Consider the following 20,824-nt stretch of genomic DNA (forward strand, 5'->3'; position numbering starts at 1 on the left):
GCACTGCCTGTGGAGTGTCTCCCAACACATTAGCTCAATGCCCGGGGAGTGTCTCCCAACACATCAGTGCACTGCCTGGGGAGCGTCTCCCAACACATCACTGAACTGCCTGGGGAGTGTCTCCCAACACATTAGCGCACTGCCCGGGGAGTGTCTCCCAACACATCAGTCCACTGCCTGGGGAGTGTCTCCCAACCCATCAGTGAACTGCCTGGGGGGTGTCTCCCAACACATCAGTGCACTGCCTGGGGAGTGTGTCCCAACACATCGGTACACTGCTTGGGGAGTGTCTCCCAACACATTAGTGCAATGCCCGGGGAGTGTCTCCCAACATATCAGTGAACTGCCTGGGGAGTGTCTCCCAACACATTAGTGCAATGCCCGGGGAGTGTCTCCCAACATATCAGTGAACTGCCTGGGGAGTGTCTTCCAACACATCAGTGCACTGCGTGGGGAGTGTCTACCAACACATTAGTGCACTGCCCGGGGAGTGTCTCCCAACACATTAGTGCACTGCCCGAGGAGTGTCTCCGAACACATCAGTGAACTGCCTGGGAGTGTCTCCGAACACATCAGTGCACTGCCTGGGGAGTGTCTCCCAACACATCGGTGCACTGCCTGGGGAGTGTCCCCAAACACATTAGTGCACTGCCTGGGGAGTGTCTCCCAGCACATTAGTGCACTGCCTGGGGAGTGTCTCCCAGCACATTAGTGCACTGCCCGGGGAGTGTCTCCCAACACATCACTGAACTGCCTGGGGAGTGTCTCCCAACACATCGGTGCACTACCTGGGCAGTGTCTCCCAACACATCGGTGCACTGCCTGGGGAGTGTCTCCCAACACATTAACACACTGCCCGGGGAGTGTCTCCCAACACATTAGTGCACTGCCCGAGGAGTGTCTCCCAACACATCAGTGAACTGCCTGGGAGTGTCTCCCAAAACATTAGTGCACTGCCCGGGGAGTGCCCCCAACACATCAGTGAACTGCCTGGGGAGTGCCTCCCAACACATCAGTGCACTGCCTGGGGAGTGTCTCCCAACACCTCAGTGCACTGCCTGGGGAGTGGCTCCCAACACATTAGTGCACAGCCTGGCAAGTGTCTCCCAACACATCAGTGCACTGCCCGGGGAGTGTTTCCTAAAACATCAGTGAACTGCCTGGGGAGTGTCTCCCAACACATTGGCACACTGCCTGGGGAGTGTCTCCCAACACATCAGTGCACTGCCCGGGGAGTGTCTCCCAACACATCAGTGCACTGTCTGGGGAGTGTCTCCCAACACCTCAGTGCACTGCCTGGGGAGTGTCTCCCAACACATCGGTGCACTGCATGGGGAGTGTCTCCCAACACATTAGCGCACTGCCTGGGGAGTGTCTCCCAGCACATTAGTGCACTGCCCGGGGAGTATCTCCCAACACATCAGTGCACTGCCTGGGGAGTGTCTCCCAACACATTAGTGCTCTGCCTGGCGAGTGTCTCCCAACACATCTGTGTACTGCCCGGGGAGTGTCTCCCAACACATCAGTGCACTGCCTGGCGAGTGTCTCCCAACACATCAGTGTACTGCCTGGGGAGCGTCTCCTAAAACATCAGTGAACTGCCTGGTGGAGTGTCTCCCAACACATTAGCGCACTGCCTGGGGAGTTTCTCCCAACACATTGGCACACTGCCTGGGGAGTGTCTCCCAACACATCAGTGCACTTCCCGGGGAGTGTCTCCCAACACATCAGTGCACTGCCTGGGGAGTGTCTCCCAACACATCAGTGCACTGCCCGGGTAGTGTCTCCCAACACATCAGTGCACTGCCTGGGGAGTGTCTCCCAACACATCAGTGCACTGCCTGGGGAGTGTCTCCCAACACATTAGCTCAATGCCTGGGGAGTGTCTCCCAACACATCAGTGCACTGCCTGGGGAGTGTCTCCCAACACATTAGCGCACTGCCTGGGGAGTGTCTCCAAACACATCAGTGCACTGCCTGGGGAGTGTCTCCCAACACATTAGCGCACTGCCTGGGGAGTGTCTCCAAACATATCAGTGCACTGCCTGGGGAGTGTCTCCCAACACATCGGTGCACTGCCTGGGGAGTGTCTCCCAACACATCAGTGCACTGCCTGGGGAGTGTCTCCCAACACATCAGTGCACTGCCTGTGGAGTGTCTCCCAACACATTAGCTCAATGCCCGGGGAGTGTCTCCCAACACATTAGCTCAATGCCCGGGGAGTGTCTCCCAATACATCAGTGCACTGCCTGGGGAGTGTCTCCCAACACATCAGTGAACTGCCTGGGGAGCGTCTCCCAACACATCACTGAACTGCCTGGGGAGTGTCACCCAACACATTAGCGCACTGCCCGGGGAGTGTTTCCCAACACATCAGTGCACTGCCTGGGGAGTGTCTCCCAACACATCAGTGCACTGCCTGGGGAGTGTCTCCCAACACATTAGCTCAATGCCTGGGGAGTGTCTCCCAACACATCAATGCACTGCCTGGGGAGTGTCTCCCAACACATCAGTGAACTGCCTGCGGAGCGTCTCCCAACACATCACTGAACTGCCTGGGGAGTGTCTCCCAACACATTAGCGCACTGCCCGGGGAGTGTCTCCCAACACATCAGTGCACTGCATGGGGAGTGTCTCCCAACACATCAGTGCACTGCCTGGGGAGTGTCTCCCAACACATTAGCTCAATGCCTGGGGAGTGTCTCCCAACACATCACTGCACTGCCTGGGGAGTGTCTCCCAACACATTAGCGCACTGCCTGGGGAGTGTCTCCCAACACATCAGTGCACTGCCTGGGGAGTGTCTCCCAACACATCAGTGCACTGCCTGGGGAGTGTCTCCCAACACATCAGTGCACTGCCTGGGGAGTGTCTCCCAGCACATCAGTGGACTGCCTGTGGAGTGTCTCCCAACACATTAGCTCAATGCCCGGGGAGTGTCTCCCAACACATCAGTGCACTGCCTGGGGAGTGTCTCCCAACACATCAGTGCACTGCCTGTAGTGTATCTCCCAACACATTAGCTCAATGCCAGGGGAGTGTCTCCCAACACATCAGTACACTGCCTGGGGAGCGTCTCCCAACACATCAGTGAACTGCCTGGGGAGCGTCTCCCAACACATCACTGAACTGCCTGGGGAGTGTCTCCCAACACATTAGCGCACTGCCCGGGGAGTGTCTCCCAACACATCAGTGCACTGCCTGGGGAGTGTCTCCCAACCCATCATTGAACTGCCTGGGGAGTGTCTCCCAACACAACAGTGCACTGCCTGGGGAGTGTGTCCCAACACATCGGTGCACTGCCTGGGGAGTGTCTCCCAACACACTGGTGCAATGCCCGGGGAGTGTCTCCCAACATATCAGTGAACTGCCTGGGGAGTGTCTCCCAACACATCAGTGCACTGCCTGGGGAGTGTCTCCCAACACATCAGTGCACTGCGTGGGGAGTGTCTACCAACACATTAGTGCACTGCCCGGGGAGTGTCTCCCAACACATTAGTGCACTGCCCGAGGAGTGTCTCCGAACACATCAGTGAACTGCCTGGGAGTGTCTCTGAGCACATCAGTGCACTGCCTGGGGAGTGTCTCCCAACACATCGGTGCACTGCCTGGGGAGTGTCCCCCAACACATTAGCGCACTGCCTGGGGAGTGTCTCCCAACACATTAGTGCACTGCCCGGGGAGTGTCTCCCAACACATCAGTGAACTGCCTGGGGAGTGTCTCCCAACACATCAGTGCACTGCCTGGGGAGTGTCTCCCAACACATCAGTGCACTGCCTGGGGAGTGTCTCCCAACACATTAGCTCAATGCCTGAGGAGTGTCTCCCAACACATCAGTGCACTGCCTGGGGAGTGTCTCCCAACACATTAGCACACTGCCTGGGGAGTGTCTCCCAACACATCAGTGCACTGCCTGGGGAGTGTCTCCAAACTCATCAGTGCACTGCCCGGGGAGTGTCTCCCAACACATCAGTGCACTGCCTGTGGAGTGTCTCCCAACACATCAGTGCACTGCCTGTGGATTGTCTCCCAACACATTAGCTCAATGCCCGGGGAGTGTCTCCTAACACATCAGTGCACTGCCTGGGGAGTGTCTCCCAACACATCAGTGCACTGCCTGTGGAGTGTCTACCAACACATTAGCTCAATGCCCGGGGAGTGTCTCCCAACACATCAGTGCACTGCCTGGGGAGTGTCTCCCAACACATCAGTGAACTGCCTGGGGAGCGTCTCCCAACACATCACTGAACTGCCTGGGGAGTGTCTCCCAACACATTAGCGCACTGCCCGGGGAGTGTCTCCCAACACATCAGTGCACTGCCTGGGGAGTGTCTCCCAACACATCAGTGCACTGCCTGGGGAGTGTCTCCCAACACATTAGCTCAATGCCTGGGGAGAGTCTCCCAACACATCAATGCACTGCCTGGGGAGTGTCTCCCAACATATCAGTGAACTGCCTGGGGAGCGTCTCCCAACACATCACTGAACTGCCCGGGGAGTGTCTCCCAACACATCAGTGCACTGCCTGGGGAGTGTCTCCCAACACATCAGTGCACTGCCTGTGGAGTGTCTCCCAACACATTAGCTCAATGCCCAGGGAGATTCTCCCAACACATCAGTGCACTGCCTGGGGAGCGTCTCCCAACACATCAGTGAACTGCCTGGGGAGCGTCTCCCAACACATCACTGAACTGCCTGGGGAGTGTCTCCCAACACATTAGCGCACTGGCCGGGGAGTGTCTCCCAACACATCAGTGCACTGCCTGGGGAGTGTCTCCCAACCCATCAGTGAACTGCCTGGGGAGTGTCTCCCAACACATCAGTGCACTGCCTGGGGAGTGTGTCCCAACACATCGGTGCACTGCCTGGGGAGTGTCTCCCAACACATTAGTGCAATGCCCGGGGAGTGTCTCCCAACATATCAGTGAACTGCCTGGGGAGTGTCTCCCAACACATCAGTGCACTGCCTGGGGAGTGTCTCCCAACACATCAGTGCACTGCGTGGGGAGTGTCTACCAACACATTAGTGCACTGCCCGGGAAGTGTCTCCCAACACATTAGGGCACTGCGTGGGGAGTGTCTCTGAACACATCAGTGAACTGCCTGGGAGTGTCTCCGAACACATCAGTGCACTGCCTGGGGAGTGTCTCCCAACACATCGGTGCACTGCCTGGGGAGTGTCCCCCAACACATTAGCGCACTGCCTGGGGAGTGTCTCCCAACACATTAGTGCACTGCCCGGGGAGTGTCTCCCAACACATCAGTGAACTGCCTGGGGAGTGTCTCCCATCACATCAGTGCACTGCCTGGGGAGTGTCTCCCAACACATCAGTGCACTGCCTGGCGAGTGTCTCCCAACACATCACTGAACTGCCTGGGGAGTGTCTCCCAACACATTAGCGCACTGCCCGGGGAGTGTTTCCCAACACATCAGTGCACTGCCTGGGGAGTGTCTCCCAACACATCAGTGCACTGCCTGGGGTGTGTCTCCCAACACATTAGCTCAATGCCTGGGGAGAGTCTCCCAACACATCAATGCACTGCCTGGGGAGTGTCTCCCAACATATCAGTGAACTGCCTGGGGAGCGTCTCCCAACACATCACTGAACTGCCCGGGGAGTGTCTCCCAACACATCAGTGCACTGCCTGGGGAGTGTCTCCCAACACATCAGTGCACTGCCTGTGGAGTGTCTCCCAACACATTAGCTCAATGCCCAGGGAGATTCTCCCAACACATCAGTGCACTGCCTGGGGAGCGTCTCCCAACACATCAGTGAACTGCCTGGGGAGCGTCTCCCAACACATCACTGAACTGCCTGGGGAGTGTCTCCCAACACATTAGCGCACTGGCCGGGGAGTGTCTCCCAACACATCAGTGCACTGCCTGGGGAGTGTCTCCCAACCCATCAGTGAACTGCCTGGGGAGTGTCTCCCAACACATCAGTGCACTGCCTGGGGAGTGTGTCCCAACACATCGGTGCACTGCCTGGGGAGTGTCTCCCAACACATTAGTGCAATGCCCGGGGAGTGTCTCCCAACATATCAGTGAACTGCCTCGGGAGTGTCTCCCAACACATCACTGCACTGCCTGGGGAGTGTCTCCCAACACATCAGTGCACTGCCTGGGGAGTGTCTCCCAACACATCAGTGCACTGCCTGGGGAGTGTCTCCCAGCACATCAGTGGACTGCCTGTGGAGTGTCTCCCAACACATTAGCTCAATGCCCGGGGAGTGTCTCCCAACACATCAGTGCACTGCCTGGGGAGTGTCTCCCAACACATCAGTGCACTGCCTGTGGAGTGTCTCCCAACACATTAGCTCAATGCCAGGGGAGTGTCTCCCAACACATCAGTGCACTGCCTGGGGAGCGTCTCCCAACACATCAGTGAACTGCCTGGGGAGCGTCTCCCAACACATCACTGAACTGCCTGGGGAGTGTCTCCCAACACATTAGCGCACTGCCCGGGGAGTGTCTCCCAACACATCAGTGCACTGCCTGGGGAGTGTCTCCCAACCCATCATTGAACTGCCTGGGGAGTGTCTCCCAACACATCAGTGCACTGCCTGGGGAGTGTCTCCCAACACACTGGTGCAATGCCCGGGGAGTGTCTCCCAACATATCAGTGAACTGCCTGGGGAGTGTCTCCCAACACATCAGTGCACTGCCTGGGGAGTGTCTCCCAACACATCAGTGCACTGCGTGGGGAGTGTCTACCAACACATTAGTGCACTGCCCGGGGAGTGTCTCCCAACACATTAGTGCACTGCCCGAGGAGTGTCTCCGAACACATCAGTGAACTGCCTGGGAGTGTCTCCGAGCACATCAGTGCACTGCCTGGGGAGTGTCTCCCAACACATCGGTGCACTGCCTGGGGAGTGTCCCCCAACACATTAGCGCACTGCCTGGGGAGTGTCTCCCAACACATTAGTGCACTGCCCGGGGAGTGTCTCCCAACACATCAGTGAACTGCCTGGGGAGTGTCTCCCAACACATCAGTGCACTGCCTGGGGAGTGTCTCCCAACACATCAGTGCACTGCCTGGGGAGTGTCTCCCAACACATTAGCTCAATGCCTGAGGAGTGTCTCCCAACACATCAGTGCACTGCCTGGGGAGTGTCTCCCAACACATTAGCACACTGCCTGGGGAGTGTCTCCCAACACATCAGTGCACTGCCTGGGGAGTGTCTCCAAACTCATCAGTGCACTGCCCGGGGAGTGTCTCCCAACACATCAGTGCACTGCCTGTGGAGTGTCTCCCAACACATCAGTGCACTGCCTGTGGAGTGTCTCCCAACACATTAGCTCAATGCCCGGGGAGTGTCTCCTAACACATCAGTGCACTGCCTGGGGAGTGTCTCCCAACACATCAGTGCACTGCCTGTGGAGTGTCTACCAACACATTAGCTCAATGCCCGGGGAGTGTCTCCCAACACATCAGTGCACTGCCTGGGGAGTGTCTCCCAACACATCAGTGAACTGCCTGGGGAGCGTCTCCCAACACATCACTGAACTGCCTGGGGAGTGTCTCCCAACACATTAGCGCACTGCCCGGGGAGTGTTTCCCAACACATCAGTGCACTGCCTGGGGAGTGTCTCCCAACACATCAGTGCACTGCCTGGGGAGTGTCTCCCAACACATTAGCTCAATGCCTGGGGAGAGTCTCCCAACACATCAATGCACTGCCTGGGGAGTGTCTCCCAACATATCAGTGAACTGCCTGGGGAGCGTCTCCCAACACATCACTGAACTGCCCGGGGAGTGTCTCCCAACACATCAGTGCACTGCCTGGGGAGTGTCTCCCAACACATCAGTGCACTGCCTGTGGAGTGTCTCCCAACACATTAGCTCAATGCCCAGGGAGATTCTCCCAACACATCAGTGCACTGCCTGGGGAGCGTCTCCCAACACATCAGTGAACTGCCTGGGGAGCGTCTCCCAACACATCACTGAACTGCCTGGGGAGTGTCTCCCAACACATTAGCGCACTGGCCGGGGAGTGTCTCCCAACACATCAGTGCACTGCCTGGGGAGTGTCTCCCAACCCATCAGTGAACTGCCTGGGGAGTGTCTCCCAACACATCAGTGCACTGCCTGGGGAGTGTGTCCCAACACATCGGTGCACTGCCTGGGGAGTGTCTCCCAACACATTAGTGCAATGCCCGGGGAGTGTCTCCCAACATATCAGTGAACTGCCTGGGGAGTGTCTCCCAACACATCAGTGCACTGCCTGGGGAGTGTCTCCCAACACATCAGTGCACTGCGTGGGGAGTGTCTACCAACACATTAGTGCACTGCCCGGGAAGTGTCTCCCAACACATTAGTGCACTGCGTGGGGAGTGTCTCTGAACACATCAGTGAACTGCCTGGGAGTGTCTCCGAACACATCAGTGCACTGCCTGGGGAGTGTCTCCCAACACATCGGTGCACTGCCTGGGGAGTGTCCCCCAACACATTAGCGCACTGCCTGGGGAGTGTCTCCCAACACATTAGTGCACTGCCCGGGGAGTGTCTCCCAACACATCAGTGAACTGCCTGGGGAGTGTCTCCCATCACATCAGTGCACTGCCTGGGGAGTGTCTCCCAACACATCAGTGCACTGCCTGGCGAGTGTCTCCCAACACATCACTGAACTGCCTGGGGAGTGTCTCCCAACACATTAGCGCACTGCCCGGGGAGTGTTTCCCAACACATCAGTGCACTGCCTGGGGAGTGTCTCCCAACACATCAGTGCACTGCCTGGGGAGTGTCTCCCAACACATTAGCTCAATGCCTGGGGAGAGTCTCCCAACACATCAATGCACTGCCTGGGGAGTGTCTCCCAACATATCAGTGAACTGCCTGGGGAGCGTCTCCCAACACATCACTGAACTGCCCGGGGAGTGTCTCCCAACACATCAGTGCACTGCCTGGGGAGTGTCTCCCAACACATCAGTGCACTGCCTGTGGAGTGTCTCCCAACACCTTAGCTCAATGCCCAGGGAGATTCTCCCAACACATCAGTGCACTGCCTGGGGAGCGTCTCCCAACACATCAGTGAACTGCCTGGGGAGCGTCTCCCAACACATCACTGAACTGCCTGGGGAGTGTCTCCCAACACATTAGCGCACTGGCCGGGGAGTGTCTCCCAACACATCAGTGCACTGCCTGGGGAGTGTCTCCCAACCCATCAGTGAACTGCCTGGGGAGTGTCTCCCAACACATCAGTGCACTGCCTGGGGAGTGTGTCCCAACACATCGGTGCACTGCCTGGGGAGTGTCTCCCAACACATTAGTGCAATGCCCGGGGAGTGTCTCCCAACATATCAGTGAACTGCCTGGGGAGTGTCTCCCAACACATCAGTGCACTGCCTGGGGAGTGTCTCCCAACACATCAGTGCACTGCGTGGGGAGTGTCTACCAACACATTAGTGCACTGCCCGGGAAGTGTCTCCCAACACATTAGTGCACTGCGTGTGGAGTGTCTCTGAACACATCAGTGAACTGCCTGGGAGTGTCTCCGAACACATCAGTGCACTGCCTGGGGAGTGTCTCCCAACACATCGGTGCACTGCCTGGGGAGTGTCCCCCAACACATTAGCGCACTGCCTGGGGAGTGTCTCCCAACACATTAGTGCACTGCCCGGGGAGTGTCTCCCAACACATCAGTGAACTGCCTGGGGAGTGTCTCCCATCACATCAGTGCACTGCCTGGGGAGTGTCTCCCAACACATCAGTGCACTGCCTGGCGAGTGTCTCCCAACACATCACTGAACTGCCTGGGGAGTGTCTCCCAACACATTAGCACACTGCCTGGGGAGTGTCTCCCAACACATTAGTTCACTGCCCGAGGAGTGTCACCCAACACATTAGTTCACTGCCTGGGAAGTATCTCCCAACACATCAGTGCACTGCCTGTGGAGTGTCTCCCAACACATCAGTGCACTGCCTGGGGAGTGTCTCCCAACACATCAGTGCACTGCCTGTGGAGTGTCTCCCAACACATTAGCTCAATGCCCAGGGAGTGTCTCCCAACACATCAGTGCACTGCCTGGGGAGTGTCTCCCAACACATCAGTGCACTGCCTGTGGAGTGTCTCCCAACACATTAGCTCAATGCCCGGGGAGTGTCTCCCAACACATCAGTGCACTGCCTGGGGAGTGTCTCCCAACACATCAGTGAACTGCCTGGGGAGCGTCTCCCAACACATCACTGAACTGCCTGGGGAGTGTCTCCCAACACATTAGCGCACTGCCCGGGGAGTGTTTCCCAACACATCAGTGCACTGCCTGGGGAGTGTCTCCCAACACATCAGTGCACTGCCTGGTGAGTGTCTCCCAACACATTAGCTCAATGCCTGGGGAGTGTCTCCCAACACATCAATGCACTGCCTGGGGAGTGTCTCCCAACACATCAGTGCACTGCCTGGCGAGTGTCTCCCAACACATCACTGAACTGCCTGGGGAGTGACTCCCAACACATTAGCGCACTGCCTGGGGAGTGTCTCCCAACACATTAGTTCACTGCCCGAGGAGTGTCACCCAACACATTAGTTCACTGCCTGGGAAGTATCTCCCAATACATCAGTGCACTGCCTGTGGAGTGTCTCCCAACACATCAGTGCACTGCCTGGGGAGTGTCTCCCAACACATCAGTGCACTGCCTGTGGAGTGTCTCCCAACACATTAGCTCAATGCCCAGGGAGTGTCTCCCAACACATCAGTGCACTGCCTGGGGATGTCTCCCAAAACATCAGTGCACTGCCTGTGGAGTGTCTCCCAACACATCAGTGAACTGCCTGGGGATCGTCTCCCAACACATCACTGAACTGCCTGGGGAGTGTCTCCCAACACATTAGCGCACTGCCCGGGGAGTGTTTCCCAACACATCAGTGCACTACCTGGGGAGTGTCTCCCAACACATCAGTGCACTGCCTGGTGAGTGTCTCCCAACACATTAGCTCAATGCCTGGGGAGTGTCTCCCAACACATCAATGCACTGCCTGGGGAGTGTCTCCCAACACATCAGTGAACTGCCTGGGGATCGTCTCCCAACACATCACTGAACTGCCTAGGGAGTGTCTCCCAACACATTAGCGCACTGCCCGGGGTGTGTCTCACAACACATCAATGCACTGCCTGGGGAGTGTCTCCCAACACATTAGCTCAATTCCTGGGGAGTGTCTCCCAACACATCAGTGCACTGCCTGTGGAGTGTCTCCCAACACATCAGTGAACTGCCTGGGGAGCGTCTCCCAACACATCACTGAACTGCCTGGGGAGTGTCTCCCAACACATTAGCGCACTGCCTGGGGAGTGTCTCCCAACACATCAGTGCACTGCCTGGGGAGTGTCTCCCAACACATCAGTGCACTGCCTGGGGAGTGTCTCCCAACACATCAGTGCACTGCCTGGGGAGTGTCTCCCAACACATCAGTGGACTGCCTGTGGAGTGTCTCCCAACACATTAGCTCAATGCCCGGGGAGTGTCTCCCAACACATCAGTGCACTGCCTGGGGAGTGTCTCCCAACACATCAGTGCACTGCCTGTGGAGTGTCTCCCAACACATTAGCTCAATGCCCGGGGAGTGTCTCCCAACACATCAGTGCACTTCCTGGGGAGTGTCTCCCAACACATCAGTGAACTGCCTGGGGATCGTCTCCCAACACATCACTGAACTGCCTGGGGAGTGTCTCCCAACACATTAGCGCACTGCCCGGGGAGTGTCTCCCAACACATCAGTGCACTGCCTGGGGAGTGTCTTCCAACCCATCAGTGAACTGCCTGGGGGGTGTCTCCCAACACATCAGTGCACTGCCTGGGGAGTGTGTCCCAACACATCGGTACACTGCTTGGGGAGTGTCTCCCAACACATTAGTGCAATGCCCGGGGAGTGTCTCCCAACATATCAGTGAACTGCCTGGGGAGTGTCTCCCAACACATCAGTGCACTGCCTGGGGAGTGTCTTCCAACACATCAGTGCTCTGCGTGGGGAGTGTCTACCAACACATTAGTGCACTGCCCGGGGAGTGTCTCCCAACACATTAGTGCACTGCCCGAGGAGTGTCTCCGAACACATCAGTGAACTGCCTGGGAGTGTCTCCGAACACATCTGTGCACTGCCTGGGGAGTGTCTCCCAACACATCGGTGCACTGCCTGGGGAGTGTCCCCCAACACATTAGCGCACTGCCTGGGGAGTGTCTCCCAGCACATTAGTGCACTGCCCGGGGAGTGTCTCCCAACACATCAGTGAACTGCCTGGGGAGTGTCTCCCATCACATCAGTGCACTGCCTGGCGAGTGTCTCCCAACACATCAGTGTACTGCCTGGGGAGCGTCTCCCAACACATCACTGAACTGCCTGGGGAGTGTCTCCCAACACATTAGCGCACTGCCTGGGGAGTGTCTCCCAACACATTAGTTCACTGCCCGGGGAGTGTCTCCCAACACATTAGTTCACTGCCTGGGAAGTATCTCCCAACACATCAGTGCACTGCCTGGGGAATGTCTCCCAACACATCGGTGCACTACCTGGGCAGTGTCTCCCAACACATCGGTGCACTGCCTGGGGAGTGTCTCCCAACAAATTAGCGCACTGCCTGGGGAGTGTCTCCCAACACATTAGCGCACTGCCTGGGGAGTGTCTCCCAACACATCAGTGCACTGCCTGGGGAGTGTCTCCCAACACATCAGTGCACTGCCTGGGGAGTGTCTCCCAACACATCAGTGGACTGCCTGTGGAGTGTCTCCCAACACATTAGCTCAATGCCCGGGAAGTGTCTCCCAACACATCAGTGCACTGCCTGGGGAGTGTCTCCCAACACATCAGTGCACTGCCTGTGGAGTGTCTCCCAACACATTAGCTCAATGCCCGGGGAGTGTCTCCCAACACATCAGTGCACTGCCTGGGGAGCGTCTCCCAACACATCACTGAACTGCCTGGGGAGTGTCTCCCAACACATTAGCGCACTGCCCGGGGAGTGTCTCCCAACACATCAGTCCACTGCCTGGGGAGTGTCTCCCAACCCATCAGTGAACTGCCTGGGGGGTGTCTCCCAACACATCAGTGCACTGCCTGGGGAGTGTGTCCCAACACATCGGTACACTGCTTGGGGAGTGTCTCCCAACACATTAGTGCAATGCCCGGGGAGTGTCTCCCAACATATCAGTGAACTGCCTGGGGAGTGTCTCCCAACACATTAGTGCAATGCCCGGGGAGTGTCTCCCAACATATCAGTGAACTGCCTGGGGAGTGTCTTCCAACACATCAGTGCACTGCGTGGGGAGTGTCTACCAACACATTAGTGCACTGCCCGGGGAGTGTCTCCCAACACATTAGTGCACTGCCCGAGGAGTGTCTCCGAACACATCAGTGAACTGCCTGGGAGTGTCTCCGAACACATCAGTGCACTGCCTGGGGAGTGTCTCCCAACACATCGGTGCACTGCCTGGGGAGTGTCCCCAAACACATTAGTGCACTGCCTGGGGAGTGTCTCCCAGCACATTAGTGCACTGCCTGGGGAGTGTCTCCCAGCACATTAGTGCACTGCCCGGGGAGTGTCTCCCAACACATCACTGAACTGCCTGGGGAGTGTCTCCCAACACATCGGTGCACTACCTGGGCAGTGTCTCCCAACACATCGGTGCACTGCCTGGGGAGTGTCTCCCAACACATTAACACACTGCCCGGGGAGTGTCTCCCAACACATTAGTGCACTGCCCGAGGAGTGTCTCCCAACACATCAGTGAACTGCCTGGGAGTGTCTCCCAAAACATTAGTGCACTGCCCGGGGAGTGCCCCCAACACATCAGTGAACTGCCTGGGGAGTGCCTCCCAACACATCAGTGCACTGCCTGGGGAGTGTCTCCCAACACCTCAGTGCACTGCCTGGGGAGTGGCTCCCAACACATTAGTGCACAGCCTGGCAAGTGTCTCCCAACACATCAGTGCACTGCCCGGGGAGTGTTTCCTAAAACATCAGTGAACTGCCTGGGGAGTGTCTCCCAACACATTGGCACACTGCCTGGGGAGTGTCTCCCAACACATCAGTGCACTGCCCGGGGAGTGTCTCCCAACACATCAGTGCACTGTCTGGGGAGTGTCTCCCAACACCTCAGTGCACTGCCTGGGGAGTGTCTCCCAACACATCGGTGCACTGCATGGGGAGTGTCTCCCAACACATTAGCGCACTGCCTGGGGAGTGTCTCCCAGCACATTAGTGCACTGCCCGGGGAGTATCTCCCAACACATCAGTGCACTGCCTGGGGAGTGTCTCCCAACACATTAGTGCTCTGCCTGGCGAGTGTCTCCCAACACATCTGTGTACTGCCCGGGGAGTGTCTCCCAACACATCAGTGCACTGCCTGGCGAGTGTCTCCCAACACATCAGTGTACTGCCTGGGGAGCGTCTCCTAAAACATCAGTGAACTGCCTGGTGGAGTGTCTCCCAACACATTAGCGCACTGCCTGGGGAGTTTCTCCCAACACATTGGCACACTGCCTGGGGAGTGTCTCCCAACACATCAGTGCACTTCCCGGGGAGTGTCTCCCAACACATCAGTGAACTGCCTGGGGAGTGTCTCCCAACACATCAGTGCACTGCCTGGGGAGTGTGTCCCAACACATCGGTACACTGCTTGGGGAGTGTCTCCCAACACATTAGTGCAATGCCCGGGGAGTGTCTCCCAACATATCAGTGAACTGCCTGGGGAGTGTCTCCCAACACATCAGTGCACTGCGTGGGGAGTGTCTACCAACACATTAGTGCACTGCCCGGGAAGTGTCTCCCAACACATTAGTGCACTGCGTGGGGAGTGTCTCTGAACACATCAGTGAACTGCCTGGGAGTGTCTCCGAACACATCAGTGCACTGCCTGGGGAGTGTCTCCCAACACATCGGTGCACTGCCTGGGGAGTGTCCCCCAACACATTAGCGCACTGCCTGGGGAGTGTCTCCCAACACATTAGTGCACTGCCCGGGGAGTGTCTCCCAACACATCAGTGAACTGCCTGGGGAGTGTCTCCCATCACATCAGTGCACTGCCTGGGGAGTGTCTCCCAACACATCAGTGCACTGCCTGGCGAGTGTCTCCCAACACATCACTGAACTGCCTGGGGAGTGTCTCCCAACACATTAGCGCACTGCCCGGGGAGTGTTTCCCAACACATCAGTGCACTGCCTGGGGAGTGTCTCCCAACACATCAGTGCACTTCCTGGGGAGTGTCTCCCAACACATTAGCTCAATGCCTGGGGAGAGTCTCCCAACACATCAATGCACTGCCTGGGGAGTGTCTCCCAACATATCAGTGAACTGCCTGGGGAGCGTCTCCCAACACATCACTGAACTGCCCGGGGAGTGTCTCCCAACACATCAGTGCACTGCCTGGGGAGTGTCTCCCAACACATCAGTGCACTGCCTGTGGAGTGTCTCCCAACACATTAGCTCAATGCCCAGGGAGATTCTCCCAACACATCAGTGCACTGCCTGGGGAGCGTCTCCCAACACATCAGTGAACTGCCTGGGGAGCGTCTCCCAACACATCACTGAACTGCCTGGGGAGTGTCTCCCAACACATTAGCGCACTGGCCGGGGAGTGTCTCCCAACACATCAGTGCACTGCCTGGGGAGTGTCTCCCAACCCATCAGTGAACTGCCTGGGGAGTGTCTCCCAACACATCAGTGCACTGCCTGGGGAGTGTGTCCCAACACATCGGTGCACTGCCTGGGGAGTGTCTCCCAACACATTAGTGCAATGCCCGGGGAGTGTCTCCCAACATATCAGTGAACTGCCTGGGGAGTGTCTCCCAACACATCAGTGCACTGCCTGGGGAGTGTCTCCCAACACATCAGTGCACTGCGTGGGGAGTGTCTACCAACACATTAGTGCACTGCCCGGGAAGTGTCTCCCAACACATTAGTGCACTGCGTGGGGAGTGTCTCTGAACACATCAGTGAACTGCCTGGGAGTGTCTCCGAACACATCAGTGCACTGCCTGGGGAGTGTCTCCCAACACATCGGTGCACTGCCTGGGGAGTGTCCCCCAACACATTAGCGCACTGCCTGGGGAGTGTCTCCCAACACATTAGTGCACTGCCCGGGGAGTGTCTCCCAACACATCAGTGAACTGCCTGGGGAGTGTCTCCCATCACATCAGTGCACTGCCTGGGGAGTGTCTCCCAACACATCAGTGCACTGCCTGGCGAGTGTCTCCCAACACATCACTGAACTGCCTGGGGAGTGTCTCCCAACACATTAGCACACTGCCTGGGGAGTGTCTCCCAACACATTAGTTCACTGCCCGAGGAGTGTCACCCAACACATTAGTTCACTGCCTGGGAAGTATCTCCCAACACATCAGTGCACTGCCTGTGGAGTGTCTCCCAACACATCAGTGCACTGCCTGGGGAGTGTCTCCCAACACATCAGTGCACTGCCTGTGGAGTGTCTCCCAACACATTAGCTCAATGCCCAGGGAGTGTCTCCCAACACATCAGTGCACTGCCTGGGGAGTGTCTCCCAACACATCAGTGCACTGCCTGTGGAGTGTCTCCCAACACATTAGCTCAATGCCCGGGGAGTGTCTCCCAACACATCAGTGCACTGCCTGGGGAGTGTCTCCCAACACATCAGTGAACTGCCTGGGGAGCGTCTCCCAACACATCACTGAACTGCCTGGGGAGTGTCTCCCAACACATTAGCGCACTGCCCGGGGAGTGTTTCCCAACACATCAGTGCACTGCCTGGGGAGTGTCTCCCAACACATCAGTGCACTGCCTGGTGAGTGTCTCCCAACACATTAGCTCAATGCCTGGGGAGTGTCTCCCAACACATCAATGCACTGCCTGGGGAGTGTCTCCCAACACATCAGTGAACTGCCTGGGGATCGACTCCCAACACATCACTGAACTGCCTAGGGAGTGTCTCCCAACACATTAGCGCACTGCCCGGGGAGTGTCTCACAACACATCAATGCACTGCCTGGGGAGTGTCTCCCAACACATTAGCTCAATTCCTGGGGAGTGTCTCCCAACACATCAGTGCACTGCCTGTGGAGTGTCTCCCAACACATCAGTGAACTGCCTGGGGAGCGTCTCCCAACACATCACTGAACTGCCTGGGGAGTGTCTCCCAACACATTAGCGCACTGCCTGGGGAGTGTCTCCCAACACATCAGTGCACTGCCTGAGGAGTGTCTCCCAACACATCAGTGCACTGCCTGGGGAGTGTCTCCCAACACATCAGTGGACTGCCTGTGGAGTGTCTCCCAACACATTAGCTCAATGCCCGGGGAGTGTCTCCCAACACATCAGTGCACTGCCTGGGGAGTGTCTCCCAACACATCAGTGCACTGCATGTGGAGTGTCTCCCAACACATTAGCTCAATGCCCGGGGAGTGTCTCCCAACACATCAGTGCACTGCCTGGGGAGTGTCTCCCAACACATCAGTGAACTGCCTGGGGAGCGTCTCCCAACACATCACTGAACTGCCTGGGGAGTGTCTCCCAACACATTAGCGCACTGCCCGGGGAGTGTCTCCCAACACATCAGTGCACTGCCTGGGGAGTGTCTTCCAACCCATCAGTGAACTGCCTGGGGGGTGTCTCCCAACACATCAGTGCACTGCCTGGGGAGTGTGTCCCAACACATCGGTACACTGCTTGGGGAGTGTCTCCCAACACATTAGTGCAATGCCCGGGGAGTGTCTCCCAACATATCAGTGAACTGCCTGGGGAGTGTCTCCCAACACATCAGTGCACTGCCTGGGGAGTGTCTTCCAACACATCAGTGCTCTGCGTGGGGAGTGTCTACCAACACATTAGTGCACTGCCCGGGGAGTGTCTCCCAACACATTAGTGCACTGCCCGAGGAGTGTCTCCGAACACATCAGTGAACTGCCTGGGAGTGTCTCCGAACACATCAGCGCACTGCCTGGGGAGTGTCTCCCAACACATTAGTGCAATGCCCGGGGAGTGTCTCCCAACATATCAGTGAACTGTCTGGGGAGTGTCTCCCAACACATCAGTGCACTGCCTGGGGAGTGTCTCCCAACACATCAGTGCACTGCGTGGGGAGTGTCTACCAACACATTAGTGCACTGCCCGGGGAGTGTCTCCCAACACATTAGTGCACTGCCCGAGGAGTGTCTCTGAACACATCAGTGAACTGCCTGGGAGTGTCTCCGAACACATCAGTGCACTGCCTGGGGAGTGTCTCCCAACACATCGGTGCACTGCCTGGGGAGTGTCCCCCAACACATTAGCGCACTGCCTGGGGAGTGTCTCCCAACACATTGGTGCACTGCCCGGGGAGTGTCTCCCACCACATCAGTGAACTGCCTGGGGAGTGTCTCCCATCACATCAGTGCACTGCCTGGGGAGTGTCTCCCAACACACCAGTGCACTGCCTGGCGAGGGTCTCCCAACACATCACTGAACTGCCTGGGCAGTGTCTCCCAACACATTAGCGCACTGCCTGGGGAGTGTCTCCCAACACATTAGTTCACTGCCCGAGGAGTGTCACCCAACACATTAGTTCACTGCCTGGGAAGTATCTCCCAATACATCAGTGCACTGCCTGTGGAGTGTCTCCCAACACATCAGTGCACTGCCTGGGGAGTGTCTCCCAACACATCAGTGCACTGCCTGTGGAGTGTCTCCCAACACATTAGCTCAATGCCCAGGGAGTGTCTCCCAACACATCAGTGCACTGCCTGGGGAGTGTCTCCCAACACATCAGTGCACTGCCTGTGGAGTGTCTCCCAACACATTAGCTCAATGCCCGGGGAGTGTCTCCCAACACATCTGTGCACTGCCTGGGGAGTGTCTCCCAACACATCAGTGAACTGCCTGAGGAGCGTCTCCCAACACATTACTGAACTGCCTGGGGAGTGTCTCCCAACACATTAGCGCACTGCCCGGGGAGTGTTTCCCAACACATCAGTGCACTACCTGGGGAGTGTCTCCCAACACATCAGTGCACTGCCTGGTGAGTGTCTCCCAACACATTAGCTCAATGCCTGGGGAGTGTCTCCCAACACATTAGTGCAATGCCCGGGGAGTGTCTCCCAACATATCAGTGAACTGCCTGGGGAGTGTCTCCCAACACATCAGTGCACTGCCTGGGGAGTGTCTCCCAACACATCAGTGCACTGCGTGGGGAGTGTCTACCAACACATTAGTGCACTGCCCGGGGAGTGTCTCCCAACACATTAGTGCACTGCCCGAGGAGTGTCTCTGAACACATCAGTGAACTGCCTGGGAGTGTCTCCGAACACATCAGTGCACTGCCTGGGGAGTGTCTCCCAACACATCGGTGCACTGCCTGGGGAGTGTCCCCCAACACATTAGCGCACTGCCTGGGGAGTGTCTCCCAACACATTAGTGCACTGCCCGGGGAGTGTCTCCCAACACATCAGTGAACTGCCTGGGGAGTGTCTCCCATCACATCAGTGCACTGCCTGGGGAGTGTCTCCCAACACATCAGTGCACTGCCTGGCGAGTGTCTCCCAACACATCACTGAACTGCCTGGGGAGTGACTCCCAACACATTAGCGCACTGCCTGGGGAGTGTCTCCCAACACATTAGTTCACTGCCCGAGGAGTGTCACCCAACACATTAGTTCACTGCCTGGGAAGTATCTCCCAATACATCAGTGCACTGCCTGTGGAGTGTCTCCCAACACATCAGTGCACTGCCTGGGGAGTGTCTCCCAACACATCAGTGCACTGCCTGTGGAGTGTCTCCCAACACATTAGCTCAATGCCCAGGGAGTGTCTCCCAACACATCAGTGCACTGCCTGGGGAGTGTCTCCCAAAACATCAGTGCACTGCCTGTGGAGTGTCTCCCAACACATCAGTGAACTGCCTGGGGAGCGTCTCCCAACACATCACTGAACTGCCTGGGGAGTGTCTCCCAACACATTAGCGCACTGCCCGGGGAGTGTTTCCCAACACATCAGTGCACTACCTGGGGAGTGTCTCCCAACACATCAGTGCACTGCCTGGTGAGTGTCTCCCAACACATTAGCTCAATGCCTGGGGAGTGTCTCCCAACACATCAATGCACTGCCTGGGGAGTGTCTCCCAACACATCAGTGAACTGCCTGGGGATCGTCTCCCAACACATCACTGAACTGCCTAGGGAGTGTCTCCCAACACATTAGCGCACTGCCCGGGGTGTGTCTCACAACACATCAATGCACTGCCTGGGGAGTGTCTCCCAACACATTAGCTCAATTCCTGGGGAGTGTCTCCCAACACATCAGTGCACTGCCTGTGGAGTGTCTCCCAACACATCAGTGAACTGCCTGGGGAGCGTCTCCCAACACATCACTGAACTGCCTGGGGAGTGTCTCCCAACACATTAGCGCACTGCCTGGGGAGTGTCTCCCAACACATCAGTGCACTGCCTGGGGAGTGTCTCCCAACACATCAGTGCACTGCCTGGGGAGTGTCTCCCAACACATCAGTGCACTGCCTGGGGAGTGTCTCCCAACACATCAGTGGACTGCCTGTGGAGTGTCTCTCAACACATTAGCTCAATGCCCGGGGAGTGTCTCCCAACACATCAGTGCACTGCCTGGGGAGTGTCTCCCAACACATCAGTGCACTGCCTGTGGAGTGTCTCCCAACACATTAGCTCAATGCCCGGGGAGTGTCTCCCAACACATCAGTGCACTTCCTGGGGAGTGTCTCCCAACACATCAGTGAACTGCCTGGGGATCGTCTCCCAACACATCACTGAACTGCCTGGGGAGTGTCTCCCAACACATTAGCGCACTGCCCGGGGAGTGTCTCCCAACACATCAGTGCACTGCCTGGGGAGTGTCTTCCAACCCATCA

Source organism: Ambystoma mexicanum, chromosome 13, assembly GCF_040938575.1.
Source record: "Ambystoma mexicanum isolate Mex_15411 chromosome 13, UKY_AmexF1_1, whole genome shotgun sequence".
NCBI lineage: Eukaryota > Metazoa > Chordata > Amphibia > Caudata > Ambystomatidae > Ambystoma > Ambystoma mexicanum.